The sequence below is a fragment of the Chrysochloris asiatica genome, unplaced genomic scaffold (assembly GCF_000296735.1).
Source record: "Chrysochloris asiatica unplaced genomic scaffold, ChrAsi1.0 scaffold00139, whole genome shotgun sequence".
NCBI lineage: Eukaryota > Metazoa > Chordata > Mammalia > Afrosoricida > Chrysochloridae > Chrysochloris > Chrysochloris asiatica.
The window spans coordinates 3,407,905-3,425,664 of NW_006408657.1; the positions used below are offsets into that span (position 1 = coordinate 3,407,905).

The 17,760-nt window shown below is 37.6% G+C and overlaps 1 protein-coding gene across 2 annotated transcripts in view; it reads right to left on the minus strand.

Moving 5' to 3' along the window:
• LOC102838260 (dystrophin-like) overlaps window positions 1–17,760 on the minus strand; it is a 3,237,302-nt gene that overhangs the window by 2,776,134 nt on the left and 443,408 nt on the right. The window lies entirely within an intron of this gene.

Sequence of the window (17,760 nt, forward strand, 5' to 3'; positions counted from 1 at the left end):
TGTGTGTGTATATATATATATATATATATGAATGCTTTAGAGGAGGTGGAGATCTTACAACACTAAAATTTCTAGTACCTCTTTAATCTAAGAGTCAGATAATTTAATATAAAAACACAAATTATCCTCTTCATGGATTAAATACAAATACTCATAGTAAAACTCCCCAAGGACTTCTTACACTTCTTAGAAGATTAGGGCTGAAAAATATTAAGAAATATTTTCCCAGAATGTAAGCTTCTAAAAATTATCTTTGTTGTCAAGCTGGAAATTAATATTGAGTCAATTGGACAAAGGTATCATCAATCTTAATTTATTAGAATGGTATTTTTTTGTGTTTTTTCAAAGCCAAAAGCCTATTTTTGCATTACTGTAAATGTGATCATATTAATCAAGGTTTAATAAATGAGTGAATCTGAAAGAGCTTTAAAATTGAGATATTTCATATTTTACTTACATGGGTCAAAGCACTCTTACTGAAATGCCCTGGAAAAATAACCTTATTTATTCTCATATTCTTTTCAGTAGTAAATCTCAATTGTTTCTCTTCAAAACAAATGATACCGAGATATACGATAGGATGAATGTAAAGCTAATGTTCTCCCATGTAAGCTATCACATAATTCACAGTAAAACATTAAAACAAAATGATACCGAATATAAAGAATTGTTTTCCCATAATAAATATATGTATGCATTAAGGCTATCTGTTTATCTTTAAATCATATTATTTATCTATAAATGCCCCTGGAACACTTCAGGCTGTTTTCTTAGATGACAAACTTTTATTTAACATAACAAAATGCTTCCTTCTGGTTTATGCCATCATTTTCTCAGACTGATTCATTCTGAGTGTAGAGGGCAAAACAGTGTGTCTGCAGTAAGCCACGTCTATACAGAGCATTACGAACAACAAAATAATTAAGGAAGGTTGTGTGGTTTTGTTGGTGGTGGTGTGTTTCCAGAGAAGATAAGGTTTTAGCTTATAGTTCCCTAGACCATCAATTGCTTGTATACGGAGATCATTATCTTTCTCTCCTTTCTCTTCATTTGTCAAGCATTTGGGTACTTCAGAAAAGAAAGAAAACAGTGTTTTGAAACATGTAAGAAAAACCTGATCTCTAGTTTGAAATTCACTGGGTCGCTATGAGTCAGGAATAGATTTGATGTCAGTGGATTTTCTGATCAGTTCCTGTCTCTGCCTTCTGCATTTGATGAGAAAGCAGATCTACTATTACACACTCCGAGTTTCATATGCACATGTGTTGGGTGGAAAGGAAAAAGGATTTTTTCCCCCATAATCTCCCTTGTAACATCAATGAACGTTACCTATCATTCTCTTTTCCCATTTCATTTTCTAGATTAATGTGACATGAATTTTAAAACAATTGAGAGATAAGAATCATGTCATCAAGTCAATAAACTAGTTAAATGATAGCATACTAATCAGATCAATAAATGTATTTTATGATGCTGATGATTTTTAATACTCACTGATTTAGGACATTGAAGGCCCTTATAATCCAGGGCAGTGGAGTCACTACCTACTCATAATGACCCTACAGGACAAACTAGAACTGACCCACAGCGCATGCAGGACTGTTACAGAGGCAGACTTTCCATCTTTCTCCTGAAGACCAACTGGTGGGTTCCAGCTACCGAACTTTGGATCACTTAAACCACTGCACCAGCAACACTCTCTGAAAGTTTGGTAGTAGAGAAATATTTTTATTCTTTTCCATTGTCTGTACAAACAGTGATTTTTAGACAGGCTTTTGCAGGCAGCAGGGAAACCTTGACTTTATGTGCAAAATGTTAGGTAGCTACTGTTTAAATAGTGCTAAAAAGAAACATCATCATATAAACACCTTCACTAGATATTCTAGCTTACCTCTATTGCTATTAATGCAAACAAAACACAATTTCAATGAATGACCTACTGTTTTATTAGGTATAGTGCATACACTTTCTTTAACATGAAAAATAATAATATAACTAATAATTATTGGTTTTGTAAAATAGATAGCAGTTATTGGTGCCTTATTGATCACAAGGCTGTTTTATGTATATCCTGTCAGTCACTACACACATAAAGAATAAATTATAAAAACAAAACAAAACAAGCTCATAATGTTGCTATTGTTAACTGCGGTCGAGTGAATTTCAACTTATAGCGACCCTGTAATAGGGTTTCGAAGGAGCAGCTGGTGGGTTTGAACTGCCAACCTTTTGGTTCGCACTCTAGTGCTGATCCTACAGTGCCACATCAGAAGTCCAAGGTCAGAATAAAATCATTTAAAAAAAAAAACAAACCTAATTGTAGGGATGGACTTGATCATCTGAAATTCCATATCTTTTGAAACTGACCAGAGCTTTCTCAACCATACTAGTATTGCATAATTAATTATAAGGAAGGTCACAAGATAATCAGAGACACAAAAACTGAACATAAGAAAAGTAATCATGCTTTCAGAGCCTTTATTTTGAACTTCAGGGGAGCACAGTGAGTTAAGCTTTGGACTACCAATACAAAGGTTTGAACCCACCAAGTTATACATCTCAGAAGGACCCAGAGATCTGCTTCCCAAATGTTACTGACTTGAAACCTCTCTGTGAGTGCTTTACTGCTGGCAAGGGGTCTCCATGAGTCAGAATCCATTCATAGCACCTGGATTTGTTTTTACTATTGTTGTTTTGTTTGGGTTGCTTTGCTCTGGGGGTGTGGGTTCCATTTTCATTATAAACTAGAAGAATGACATCCTGGAATTGTACAATGTATACCCTGTATGTCTTCGCAAATTTACCTAGTGTGAAATATTGAACCTTCCTTATGATGTTGGATGATTAGATTGTTAATATATTAAATACTCATGCAAATTGATATTTAGTGTTTCACTTGTATCAACCTGTTGTTGTTGTTGTTGGTAAGTGTCGTCGAGTCGATTCCGACCCATAGAGACCCTGTATAGGGTTTCCAAGGAGCAGCTGGTGAGCTTGAACCACCGACTTTGCAGTTCAAACAACTTTGCAGTCTGACCCATTAGCCCACAGAACCAACACCAAGACTCCATGTCAACCTGATAGTAATAGGTTAATAGTTATACTTTAAGTACCAAAACCCACCCATAATTGTAATGTCTACACATTACCAGGAGTCCTGGTGTGGTGCTGTGGGTTAATGCGCTGGACTTCAATGTTGGTTTGAACCACCAGGTCTGTGTTTCAAGCTCACCAGCCAGTCCTTGGAAACCCTATACAGGATCACTATGTGTCAGAACCAACTCGATGGCACTTAACAACAACCACAACACATTACACCAAGGAGCCTTGGTGGAAGAGTGGTTAAGCACTCAACTGCTAATTAAATGGTAGGTGATGGTTTGAACCCACTGGCCACTCTCCAAGAGAAAGATATAGCAGTCTGTTTCCTTAATAATCTATAGCCTTAAAAACTCTCTGGCACAGTTCTACCCTGTCCCACAGGGTTGCTAGGAATCAAAATTGACTCCACAGTAATGGGTTTGATTTGGGAGGGTACCCATTATAACCTCCGTACATAGGCATTGTACATAGTCATAGTATCATTTTGTGGTTTTCATTAAATACCATAACTACCACATAGGCTGCCATTTCCTATTGTTTGCTATTAGAGATGTTTTTATGAACAATGAATGTTTTCATGTGTTCTTAATCAGTGTCTGGTTAATTAGTTGCCTTAGGCTACATAGTTACTTCAAAGTTGAGATGATTAAGTATGACTTTTGCTAAATACTGTCAGATTATTCTCCCAATTGCCATACCATTGTCTTTGAGTGGTACCAGACAGAATAGGATATGAGTATGGAGACTGCCATCTTAGTAGCACATATGCAATTAATAGGAGTTCTCTGTTTGATTGAGGAGTCCTGGTATCATAGTGGATTATGCACTGGGCTGCTAACTGCAAAATCAGTAGTTTGAATCTACCAGTCACTCCTGGAGAGAAAGGCGAGGCGTTCTGTTCTCATGAAGATTTACTGCCTCAGAAATCCTACACAGGGTTGCCATGAGTCGCAACCAACCCCACGCACACAACCAACCAGCCAACCATTTGTTAATTATTAATGAATTAGAACATAACTCTTGTTTCATGGGTTAAGCGCTGCACTACTAATAAAACGCTATGATTTGTTTTGCAAAGTTTCTGTTTTTGTCAAATAGCTTGTTTATATCTTCCACTCATGTATCTATTAGTCTCTGGATAGCTTAAAATTAGTTCCAATTAGATCAATATATGAAGGTAAGTCGAAAGTAGTATTACTTTAAAAATCATAGAAACCTTTATTTTAAAAAAATATCAAAATGTGAAGCCATTGACCCTTCCAGAAAGAATCCCATGTGCTCTTCAATTTACATCACATCAAAATGGCTGTTCGGGTATCACTGAGAAACTCAAATCATGTTCTTTCTTTTCAATGTTCTCTGAATTTGGAGACCAAGAGGAAATTGAATTGGCAAGATAAGGGTGGATGTGGTACGATTTCCCAGTGGAATTCTCCTAGGTCATCCCTTGCTACCCTGAAAGAATGAGCAGGTCCATTGTCCTGATGGAGAAAAAAAAATTCCTCAGCATACATTTCCTGGCCTTTTTCTCATCAGTGCAGTGTTCAGTTTTCTTAAAACTTCATAATAAGTCCTTGTGATTGTCCTGTGTCCTTCAAGAAAATCTATCAAAGAAATAGTCACCATAATCTTCTAAGCTGACCTCTGTGCCTTCAATTTAATTAGCCCAGCAAATCCTCTGGGAAGCCACTACTTTGACAGGACCATATTTTGAAGGCACCCTAACAATCCTAAGACACATGTGTTACTGAGATAACTTGCCTGCAGCTATCTACTAATCACAGAGACATGCTTAAACACGTTCTATTTGTAATAAACCATCCATTTCTTTGGAACTGTAACCCTAGTAGCAATACTTCTTGTATATCAGTGCTGTTATTGTTATTCAGTGCAGCGCTGTTGAGTCGATTCTGACCCATAGAAACCCTGTTTACAAGGAGTGGTTTATAAGGAGTGGATGGTAGGTTTGAGCTGTAGACCTTGCACCCAGCAATTCAGTGCTTATCCTACGGCAACACACCATGACCCTTCATATGTCAACAGTTCTTAAAAATAAATTATAGCCATAGTCTCAGGGAACAATGTGGTTATTTGGCATAACATAGTCCACAAAGATAGTGTTATACATTCTACTTTGGTCATCTTAAAAGCTCATGAGTAGCCACCTAGGGTGCAACCATTGGTCTTTCCTTGTGTGGGGAGAAGAGGAGTGATGAAAATGGAAGATGCTTGGAATCAATTAGTCCAATGGACTCATGGAAAAACCGTCTCCATGACCCTAAGCTCAGAAAAACTAGATAGTGCCTAGCTACTACTACCAACTGTTCTGAAGGGGATCACATTAGAAGTTCCTTGACAGAGTGGGAGAAAGTATGGAACAAAACTCAAAATTTAAAAACACCTGGCTTACTAGTCAGAAAGAGACTGAAGGAAACTGAGACCATGGTCCTTGGTCACTCTTTAGGTCTGAAACGGAACTCACCCTTGTGGCTTAATATTCAGCCAAGCAATAGACACATATATAGTGGGGGCAACACTAGTAAGGTATGCTCACCAAGGAATGGTCAACCATTCAAGATCAAAAGGGCAGCATTTACCTAAGGACAAAGTTCAGATGGATTGACAAGGAGTGTCAAATGGAAATAATTACAGGGAGGAAGTGGGATAACTGATGTTAGGTGGTGGTGGTTATGTGCTGTGGAGTAGGTTCCAACTCATGTCGACCCTGTACAGGGTTTCTGAGGCTGTGAATCTTTACGGGAGCAGAAAGCCTCATTTTTCTCCCATGGAACAGCTGGTAGTTTCAAACTGCTGACCTTACAGTTCGCAGCCCGATTCGTAACCACTATGCTACCAGAGCTCCTTGATGTTAGGTGGAGGAGACTGTAATCATCGAAGTGAAATGTACATTTTGTTGAATGTATGTAAAACTGATGATCTGCTCTGTAAAACTTCAATGAATTTACAATAAAAGCTTAAAAGAAAAGTCATGGACCCCATTTGATTATCTAATAAAAGTAATGAATGTTCTCTGCAAAAAGATGTCCATAAATATATGCACACAGTCTCAGGGGTCCACTGACCTCCAAGCAGCAATTTATATGTTCATGAAAACCAAATTAAGAATCACTGTAGTAAATGAAGCTTACTTATTCTTTGTCGTGAAAGAACATATTTTTCTAAAACGGTAATTCATATTCCCTTAAATTTTGTAATTCATTTTATGATACTTTTATACATTAGAATCTATCCATTTCAAGTGTTAGTTCTCATATTGCTTAAAAGTTGGTAATATTATATAAACCCATAGTTAACATAAAGCACAATATACATTCTGTTGTTTAGTGCTGTCTAGTCGCTTAGGACTCATAGCAACCCTGTATAGTGTTTCCAAAGAGAGTTTGGTTAGCTTGAACAACCAACCTTGTGGTTTAAATCAACCTTATCCTACGGTTATCCTGCTTACCCTATGGTGCTTATCCTATGGTGCCACACATACGTACATATTAAACAAAAAAAAACAACAAAGAAAAAAAACCCAACATTATCATCAAGATAATGTCAACTCATAGTGATCTTATAGGACACGGTACAACTGCCCCATAAGGCTTTCCAAGGCTGTAGTCTTTATGCAAGAAAATTGCCATGGCTTCCTTCTGTGGGTTTAAGCTGCTGATCTTTCAGGTAGTTATCAAGCACTTAAAAACTATGCCACATCATATCCTTAGAAAGCCTATTTCAGTATGTTAACAAAAACACATATCATCGACATAGTTTATAGTTTATAGTTGTTGTTCCTGTTAAGTGCCGTGGAGTCAGTTCTGACTCACAGGGACCCTGAATAGGGTTTCCAAGACTTTAAATCTTTGTGTGAGCAGAAAGCCGCATCTTTCTCCCACAGATCGGCTAGCGGACTCAAACCATGGACCTCGTGGTTCACAGTCCAATGCTTATCATATGATATTAATATAAAATCAGCAACAAAGAGAACAAGAAAAGGATAGAGGGAAATCTGACTCAGAAATGATTACTTACACGGTCCTGCTTAGTCCTGCAAGTAGCACATATTCTATTATATTTCATTTCCTCTAGGGTTTGTTAATAACTGCTTTTATTTTACTAATAAAAATATGCAGGAGTATATTAATCTGAGAACCAAAGAAGCCCTCTCAGAAATATTTACTTGAGAACTGTTCTCTGGAGATTTCTGTCAAGTAGTGAAGAAATACTATGTCATAAATTACAGTCACCAACATTTTATTATATTCTTTCTATGGGGAAATCCCATATAAAATTGGATTCCTGTTACAACATTAAAAGTTGTATTTTCTTTTAGAATTGTTTAACCCATTCTAATAAAATTATTTGGTTCTCAATGAATTTGGCTATCATATTTTCTCAGAATAGCATAATGATCTTTTGACCTATCATTAATTTTTATATCCCCGAGCCCCTCAATCATATATCAATGTGGGATAATTACATTACAGTATTCATGATTTATAAGTGAGGGTTATTGTTGGAAAATGATAGTGGACAAACTGAGAGCACATGGATCAGGGAAACTGTTGTCTAGTTCCAGGGCAGGACTTAATCGACTAAAGACCTTCTAATTGCCAGGCCTCAAGTCTCTTTTTCTCTATGCTGAGGATATTAATTGCACTTTAACCACTTGAGCTGTTGTTGAATATAATAAATAATTTACTTATGACTGTCTACAACTTGACAGCACTTAACAACAACAACAACTATGTGCTAGCCATTGCAGTAATAACTGGGAATATACAAGAGTTCTGGAGTGGCACTGTAGAATCTGCACTGGACTGTGAACCTCAAAGGCAGCGGTTCAAACCCACCAGCTGCTCCTCGGAAACCCTATACAGGGTCGCTATGACGGGCATCAACGCGACGACACTTAATAATAATAATTATCTCAAGGTCACAGTAGTATAAAGCAAGAAGGAATCTATTAAGAGGGAGTCCTGTTTTGGCACTGTAGGATAAGCACTGGACCACAAACTTGGTTTTAGCCTCAAGGTTGGAGGTTCAAACTTTCCAGTCACACCTCAGAAACCCTCAGAAATCCCGCTATGAATGGGAACCTACTTGACGGCACTTAGCAACAACAACAATAGAGGCACAGAGAAAGTGTTACATGGATAATAGGGAAGATATTCTGAATAAGGGAATAATAAATGGGTTGTGTCTAGAAGATGTGTGAAAAGGAGGTACAGGGGAAGTAAGGTGAGAAAGAAAACATGATTTTTGATGAGTAGATATTAAGGGCAAAGATTAGGAGATAAGAAACCAAAAGCACATATTCTTCATTATATGCGGTTCAATTTTTTTGCACTCTAAAATATAAAGGAGGATTTCCCAATATGGCAGTTGAACACTTCTATCCCCTGACAACAGTTTAAAAAAAAAAAAAAGGACAAGAAAATGTGAAGAATAGGATGGTATGGGATCAATCTGAACATACTATTGGGAGTGACATTATATTTTCTATGTGATGGCCCCTTACATGCAATTTTAAGTGAAAACATTCATAAACTGGAAAACATTTCATATGAACACTAAGAATTACCCACTTTATACAAGACAGTCATTCATAATCTGTGCCATAATTTTTTTTTTCAAGTAATGATTCCTTGGATATTCGTTTCTATGTTAACTGAAGGTTCTCATCAAAGTTGATAACAGTTTAGGAAATACACATGGAGACAGGATTATAAAGTAATATTGAAGAGAATTAAGGAAGGTCTCACTGCTTCCACCAAAAATGAGAAAAGAGGAAATGAGAATTATGGAAGATTAGTGGTAAAAATTAGACACTGCAAGGCTTTATGAAGGAAGATCTGAAATTCAGGACATATTTATAAAATGGATTTACCATGTTATTAATGCTTAAAAATGGCAATGGAAAGTGAAGGAGGGTACAATGGAAAATGGCGTGGAAAATTCTTTCTGTTAAATATGAGTAATAACCTTTGATCATAGAATTATAGAATTCTAGGGCAGAAGATGACATAGTGGTAATTTTATAATGAGAGGGGACCCATATAATTAAATTACCGCACAAAGAACAGGAAAATAAAAAGTTTGTAAAAAGGTTTCCTTGTTTCTCATTCACTTTTACGATCAATATGCAGATTTCACCGCTTGTTATCCTACACAAAGGTGTTTTTCATAGCCTCACTAATATGTTGTCACCATAGCCTCACTTAAGGAGTTCTGGTAGTGGTTATGAGTTGGGCTGCTAACCTGAAGGTCAGCAGTTCAAAACTACCAACCATTCCACAGAGGAATGATAAGGGTTTCTGCTCCCATAAAGATTCACAGCCGTGAATCAGAACCAACCACGGCACACCACCACCACCGATGTTGCTGTTTTTGTTAAGTACTATCAAGTCAGTTCCGACTCTGTATAGGGTTTCAAAGGAGTAGCTGGTGGGTTTGAACTGCCAAACTTGCCATCACTTTAACACTTCATCTATATCAGTTCAAAAGAATCTTTGGTAGCATAGCAGTTACAAGTTGGGCCATTAATGTTACGGTCAGCAATTCAAACTACCAGTTGCTCCATGGGTGAAAGATGAGGCTTTCTGCTCCCTTAAAGACTTTCAGGAAGAGAAACCCTATACAGGGTCGCTGTGAGACTCCACGGCACATAACCACCACCACACCTTTTCAAATTTCCAAGACATTGACTGTCTTATAAAAAACTGTATTCCCAGTATTGACCTAAGAATGTGTTACATTGTACAAAGTTGTGCTTACTAAACAGGTTTAAATTAATTGACATGATGTCAATGGGTTAAGTTAATGAAGATCAAATTTATGTTCAGTCCTTCTCTCATTTTTCCCCCTTCTGAAGCTATTAATTCTATTGACATGAGGTAAGCATAAAATTGATAGCCGAAAGGTGTTCATATCCTATCCCCAAAACCTGGAAATAAATTAGGTGCCATGAGAAAAGGGAATTCAGTTTGCTGATAGAATTAAAATGTCTTATCAGCCAGATTCAGAAGAGGCCATGGAAAGAGGGATATCATTGCTGATATCTGAAGGAACTTGGCTGAAAGCAGAGAATGTCAGAAAGATGTGTACCTGTGCTTTATTGACTACGCAAAGGCTTTCGATTGTGTGGATCATGACAAGGCATGGACAACATTGTGAAGTATGAGTATTCCGGAACACTTAATTGTGCTAATGAGGAATCTGTACCTGGACCAAGAAGCAGTTGTTTGAACAGAACACGGGAACACTGAATGTTTTAAAATTAAGAAAGGTGTGTGACGAGGTTGTATTCTTTCACCATACTTATTCAACCTGTATGCTGAGCAAATCATCTGAGAAGCTGGGTTCTAGGACGAAAAACGTGGCATCAGGATTGGAGGAAGACTCATTAACAACCTGCGATATGCAGATGATACAACCTTGCTTGCTGAAAGTGAAGAAGACAAAACATTTACTGATGAAGATCAAAGAGTACAGTCTTCGGTATGGATTACTTCTCAATGTCAAGAAAACAAAAATCCTCACCACTGGACCAATAAACAACATTCTTATCAACGGAGAAAAGATTGAAGTTGTCAAGGACTTCACTCTTCTTGGATCAACTATAATGGAAGCAGCAGTCAAGATATCAAACGACGTATTGTATTAGGCAAATCTACTGCACGAGACCTTTTTAAAGTGTTGAAGAGCAAAGATGTCAGCTTGAGGACTTAGGTGCGCCAGACCCAAGCCATGGCATTTTCAATAATGTCATATGCATATGAATGCTGGACAGTGAATAAGGAAGTCCATAGAAGAATTGATGCTTTTGAGATATGGTGTTGGAGGAGAATATTCAGAGTGTCATGAGCTGCCAAAAGAACCAACAGATCTGTGTTGGAAGAAGCGCAGACTTCCCATCTCACTGGGCATGCTCCTTAGAGGCCAGGATGGCCAAACTTCATCTTTCACACTTCAGACATATTGTCAGGAGGGACCAGTCACTGGAGAAGGATATTATGTTTGATAAGGTGGAGCATCAGAGAAAAAGATGAAGACTCCCAGTGAGATGGATTGTCAAAGTGGCAGCATCAATGGGCTCAAGTGTGGCAACAATTTTGAGGTTGGCCCAGGACTGGGCAGTGTTTTGTTCTGTTGTGCATAGGGTCATTATGAGTTGGTACTGACTTGGTGACACCTAACAACAACAATAATGAGTAAAGATTATAGTGGAACTAAGTCGCTATGGGTCGGAACCGACTCGACAGCACTTCACAACAACAACAACAACAAGGATTAATTATATCCACCTTACTAGATAGTGGGACTCAAGTCACCACCTTTAGTTTCTGATTCCAATTTATAAAACTTCTTTGGACAAGTTAGTTCTCTTGCCCTGGATCTTGAATCTGGCTCATTATGCCTGACCTCTAGCTCATGGGGCTTTTGGCCCATCACCTGACCTGATTCACCAGCTCCCACAGCCTCACGGTTCCTCAGCTCCTGAGAATAAACGGGTAAGAAGACTTGCCCAGACTGATCTGTAAACTATGGATTTGGAACTTGGCAGCCTCCACAATTACATGTTCCATTTATATGGATAGTTGTGAGTTTTGTGAGAGGTTGCAGCATGTTGCAGGACCCCGGAACTTGAGGGAAGGGAGGAATGGTGATTGATGTCATTAACTATGGAGTGGTGTAAACTGTCAACAAGGTCCAGCAGTTGAGATATCTTTAAACTCCAATTCATAGGGACCAACCTGTGCTGATCTTTCTAAAAGGTCCTTTTGTGGTGCTGTGGGTTAATGCACTGGACTGCAAAGTCAGTCTGAACTGCAAAATCAGTGGTTCAAGCATACCAGACACTCCTTGGAATCCCAATACAGGATCGCTATGGGTCGGAAATGACTCAACAGCACTTCACAGCAACAACAACACAACATGGGTCAGAAACAACTTGATGGTACTAAACAACTATAGTAAATGATATTACTAGGAAGAATGCATGGACTTACTATTATCGTAGCTTTCCTTCCAGCATAAGGGTTCCTTGTCCATCTATTTCACTGGGTGTTTGTTATTTTCCCCCATTAACTCTGGACATGTTGGTGTTCTTTCAGAGTCCTTTTATCCTTCCATTCTTTTCTAGGTCTACTGTGTTTATATTTCCTAAACAAAATTGCACCCCAGCCCCCACCTAAGAGGTGCTATATATTGATATTTTGGGTTGTGTGTCATTGAGCCAGTTCTAACTCATAGTGACCCGAGAGAGATTGTCTGAGGCTGCCAATCTTTATGGGAGCAGAAAGCATCATCTTTCTCCCAAGGAGCAGCTGGATTTTAACTGCTGACCTTGTGGTTAGCAGCCCAACACATAACCACTACGCTACCACGGTTCCTTATACTGATATTGATGATACCTAAATCTATGCATTTATTCATCATGAGTAAAGTCCTGGGCTTGAAACTCACATGGACAACTCCAGTTAATACTTCCATCTAAATGTCCTGCGGGCACTATAACAATATCATTCATCTTCCCTAATAAAATAAAATCAACTGTCCTTCTCTTCATGTCAATTAATGGAATCACCATCCATCTGGTGAACAAATAAGTAACTCTTAAGTTATTATGCAAGTTTGAAAATTGCTTGCCCTGAAGTTAAAGGCCAGATTATTTAGAATGGCATATAAGGATTGTCATAACTCAATTTCATTGTACTTTTTGAAACTTACTATCAATCATGACTTTTGGCTCTCACACAGACCTAATCTAACCACACAAACAAAATTTCTCCATGAATAAACCATACACTTTCTTGCTTAATCTGACATGAAAGTTCTCAAAATTTATTTCAAACATCTTTCATAATTACCTTCATCTCTCTGTAAGAATTCAGCAGTCAGTTATTCCAACACACACACACACAAACATATTCTTTCCCATAATGTAGTCTAAATCCCACCACCTTCTACATGTGACTACACATAGATAGGTGCACTATTATGTCTTTCTAACTTCCAACACCCCACAGGGTGTATTCAAACAGAAATTGCTACTTAATGAGAGTTTGTTGAATTAATCAAACAATGAATGAATACCATAATTGAATTCCAGATCTGAGGCCCTGGCCAATGTTTATTCCTTCCACTTCACTAAATTAATCACTTGCTCATCCATTCATTTTTTTTTAAAAAAATTATCTTTGGAGCACCCAGTAGTATAAAATGACTTTTCAATATTTTTTCCCAAAATGTGGCTTGGTCACTGATGTACTTCCACTTATTTTCATTGCTATATGGAATGTAAAGTAGAGCTAGAGAATATTTTTGCAAAGTCCCTTGATTTTTCTCCATTCTGGAATACAGTGAAACTGCTCTTTCCATCACCTGTGATGACTAGAGTCCTGGTGTGGTGCTGTGGGTTAATGCGTCAGACAGCGAAGTCGCTTAAACTGCAAGGTCGGTAGTTCAAGCTCACCAGCTGCTCCTTGGAAACCCTATACAGAGTCCCTAGGGTTGGAATCGACTGGATGGCACTTAACAACAACAACAACATGGCTTCTAACACAATGTAAAATGCTGTGGATGGCTTCTTTGACCCTTCCTCTCTCGTGCAAATGTTGCTTCTTTCTCATGTAGGTCAATTGCTTTTTCTTGGAGGGAGCGGATGGACCCAGAAAACAACTTGGGAAGCTGTGTCAACTCATATTGGATAAAAGTTATGGCCAGAATGTTACACAATCACATAATTGCATATTCATAAAAATAATCAACAATGCCACAAATATTGAGCACAACACACGAACACTAGAAATATTTTTATGTATATTTATAGAGGTTGCTATGAAATAGTGTATCAGAACATTCCATATTAAAATGGAATACAAATAGAACTCCAAGAGTGTATGAAAGGTACTAGGTGGCATAGGTTGAAAAATAGAGAGGTGTCATGTGGTAGCTGGTGCATATGATTCAATATTATTCTGTTCAAACTTCATTCAGATGCAAGAATTCTCTGTAAGACACAGTGTAGGTCAATTGCTAAATGCATTTACTCAAGAGTCAAATAGCATTGGTTCAAATGCCAGGTTGACTTGTAACTAGCTCTGTGATCCAGGGCAAGTTGTTTAACCTATCCGGGCCTTAATGTCTCTATCTGTATAATGGGGGCATATAATTGTGAAGAGTAAACATGACACGTATTAAAATATGTTTGGAATCCCATAAAGAGTCAAACTGTGCAAGCTTTGTACTATTTCCAATTATCTTAAAAAAAAAAAAATCTTGATCATGTAATTTCCCCCATTTAAACCACTATTTATGGATTAAAATGCAAACATCCTAAAATTGTATTTCATATACTCCGTGTTCTGATCGCGGCCTTTCTCTCCAAAATACTCCCCGTGAGTCTCAAACATAACATTCTGATACTGATAGTTATTTCTTACCACTATGATATTTCAGTCCTCTACACTTTTAATCATACAAGATCTTTAGGGTGCACTGTCTCCACATTCTATATGTACTGTATGTAGTTCATGGGGACTCATCTACCCTGAGACTAGAACTAGATGTTGCCTGGTTACTACTACAAACCATTCTTTTCAGGGTCACAATAGATGGACCCTGATAGAACCGGAGAAAACCAAAAAACAGAATTCAAATTCTGTTCAGACTTACTGGAGCTCAATAGACGATTCCCTGAAACTATTGTCCTGAGATAGTCTGCAAATCTTGAATAGAAATGATCCCCTGATTTCACCTTTTAATGAAATAAAAGATTGGAACAAAGAATAATTATTATACACGAGTACAGTGTCAGCAAAAACCAAGGCTACAGGAATTGACGGAATACAGAATGACATTTTTCAACAAACTGATGAAGCACTGGTCCCTCTTGCTCACCTATGCCAAGAAATGTGGAAGACAGTTTTCTGGCCAACCGATTGAAAGAGGTAGATGTCTGTGCCCGTTCCAGAGATGACCAAATGGAATAAGGAAACCACTGAACACTATCATTATCACATGCAAGTAATTTTTTTGCTAAAACTAATGTAAAAATGGCTGCAAGTATATACACAGGAAACTGCCAGAAATTCAACCAGATTTAAAAGAGGACATGGAATGAGGAATATCATTCCTGACATCAGGTGACTTAAAGCAGAGAATATCAGAAAGATGTTAACTTTATTGACTATGCAAAAGCCTTAAACTGTGTCGATCATGATAAGCTATGAACAACATTGTGAAAAATGGGTATCTTAGAACACCAAATTGTGCTGATGAGGAACTTGTACACAGACCAAGAGACAGTTGTTAAAGTAGAACAAGAAGATACTGAGCCATTTAAAATTAGGAAAGGTGTGTTCTAGGGTTGTATTCTTTCACCAAGCTTATTCAATCTGTATGCTAAGCAAACAATCCAAGAAGCTGGATGATAAGAAGAAGAACATGGCATCAGGATTGGAGGAAGACTCATTAGCAGCCTGTCATATGCAGATGCTACAACCATGCTTGCTAGAAGCCAAGAGCACTTAAAATACTTACTGAAGAAGATCAAACACCAAAGAAATCAATATGGGTTGCACTTCAATGTAAAGAAAACAAAAACCCTCACAACTGGGCCAATAAACAGCATCATGATAAATGGAGAAAAAAATTGAAGTTGTCAAACACTTCTTTATGCTTGGATCCACAAAGTGTTCCAGAGCAAAGATGTCAGTGTGGGGATTAAGGTACGCTTGATGCAAGCAATGGTATTTATAGTAGCCTCATATGCATGTGAAAGTTGGACAGTGACTAAGGTAGACTGTAGAAGAATTAATGCATTTGAGTTAGGGTGCTGGAGAAGAATACTGAAGGCAAGCCATGGTATTTTCAATAGCTTCATGTGCTTGGAAACCCTGTACAGGGTCGCTATGAGTCGGATAAGACTCCACGGCACATAACAACAACAACAACAAACTATGCATGTGACAGTTGGTCAATAAATAAGGAACACCTTAGAAGAATTTATGAACTTGAGTTAGGGTGCTGGAGAAGAATATTGAAGATACGTACCATGGATTGCCAGAAGAACAAACAAATCTCTGTTGGAGGAAGTACAGCCAGAATGCTCCCTAGAAGCTAGGATGTTTAGACTTCATCTTTCATACTTTGGACATATTATCAGGAAGTACCAGTCCTTGGAGAAGAATATCACATTTGGTAAAGTGGAGGGTTGAGAAAAATAAGGAAAACTCCCAATGAGATGGATTGGCACAGTGGCTAGACACGATAGACTTAGTTGTAGCAATGATTGTGTGGATGATGCAGAGTTGAACAGTGTTTCTTTCTGTTGTGAAAAGCATTGCCATGAGTCAGAGCTGACTCTACAGCACCTAACAACAACAACACAAAGCCAGAGTGTCTAGGAGATAGTAATCAACAGCTAACAGAGCTGCTCGTATTTTCATGAACTGATCTCTATCACTTGTCTCTAGAGGAGATTCTATTAAGTTGAGTTGTGTAAGGTTATGACACATATTGGAATCCCTGAGTGGTGCAGATATGTACTCAACCACTATCCAAACTGTTGGTAGTTTGAATCCTCAGAAAGGTGCCTTAGAAGACAGGCATGGTGATGTGCTTGCAAAAAGTCACAGAGCCTTGAAAACTCTATGAAGCAGTTGACTCTGCACCCATGGGTGTCACCATGAGTCAGAATCTGCACTATGACAACAATGACAACGTGGTAAATATTAAAACATCTGCAACTTTTTACTCCTTGATTTATTGCTAATTCTTCTAGGCCTTTTATCAAAATCACATTATCTTGTAAAATAGACATTTTCTAGGTGGCAGGCATTTTAACAATTAGTAAGCTCTTTTATAGTATTTATAAATATGCAGCAGTTAGAGTCCTCCAGATTTGAAAGATAGAGACAAAATATGAAATGTATTAGTATAAATTACACCTCCTCATACCCGAAGAATGAAATCTGTTTTACGTAACAATAGGAATAATGAATATTTCAGTGGTGCATTACAATTTACAAAATGATTTCAAATACCTATTCTGGTTTGAAAATGAATACGAGGTATAGATTCGTTCTAGGTAAAAATAACTCACTATTATATTTTGGTTGTGTGTTGTGAAAAACCTAGCTTTTGCTAATAAAAAATCATAATTGTGGACTAATTATGGTAGAATCAATCAAAATTAAAAACAAGATCCCCCATGTAATTTGGAGGTGAAATTAAATAATTGGATAAAATGGCAGAACTTCTAACTAGATTCCTGTTTCCACACTTCAATTTAATCAGTATTACTTTTAACATATTCAATTTCTCCACTGCAAAATCATTTTTTTCATATATATTTAACTGTTTTAATGAGTTGAAAGAAAGAGTCCTCTTAAATAACAAGAAAAAACAATCAGCCAAATATACCCAACTCTTTGCTATGTTCATGTTTCCGTAATAGACAAATGTTCAAACCCAAGTCCTTTAAGGTGATTATTATAATGTTGTTGATGTTAAGTGTTGCTGAGTCAGTCCCAACTCACAGCGAACCTGTATAGGGTTTCTGAGTAGTTGTTGGTGGGTTTGAACCACCAACCTTGTGATTAGCAGTCCAGTGTGTATCCTTCAGTGCCATACAAGGATATTTAAATC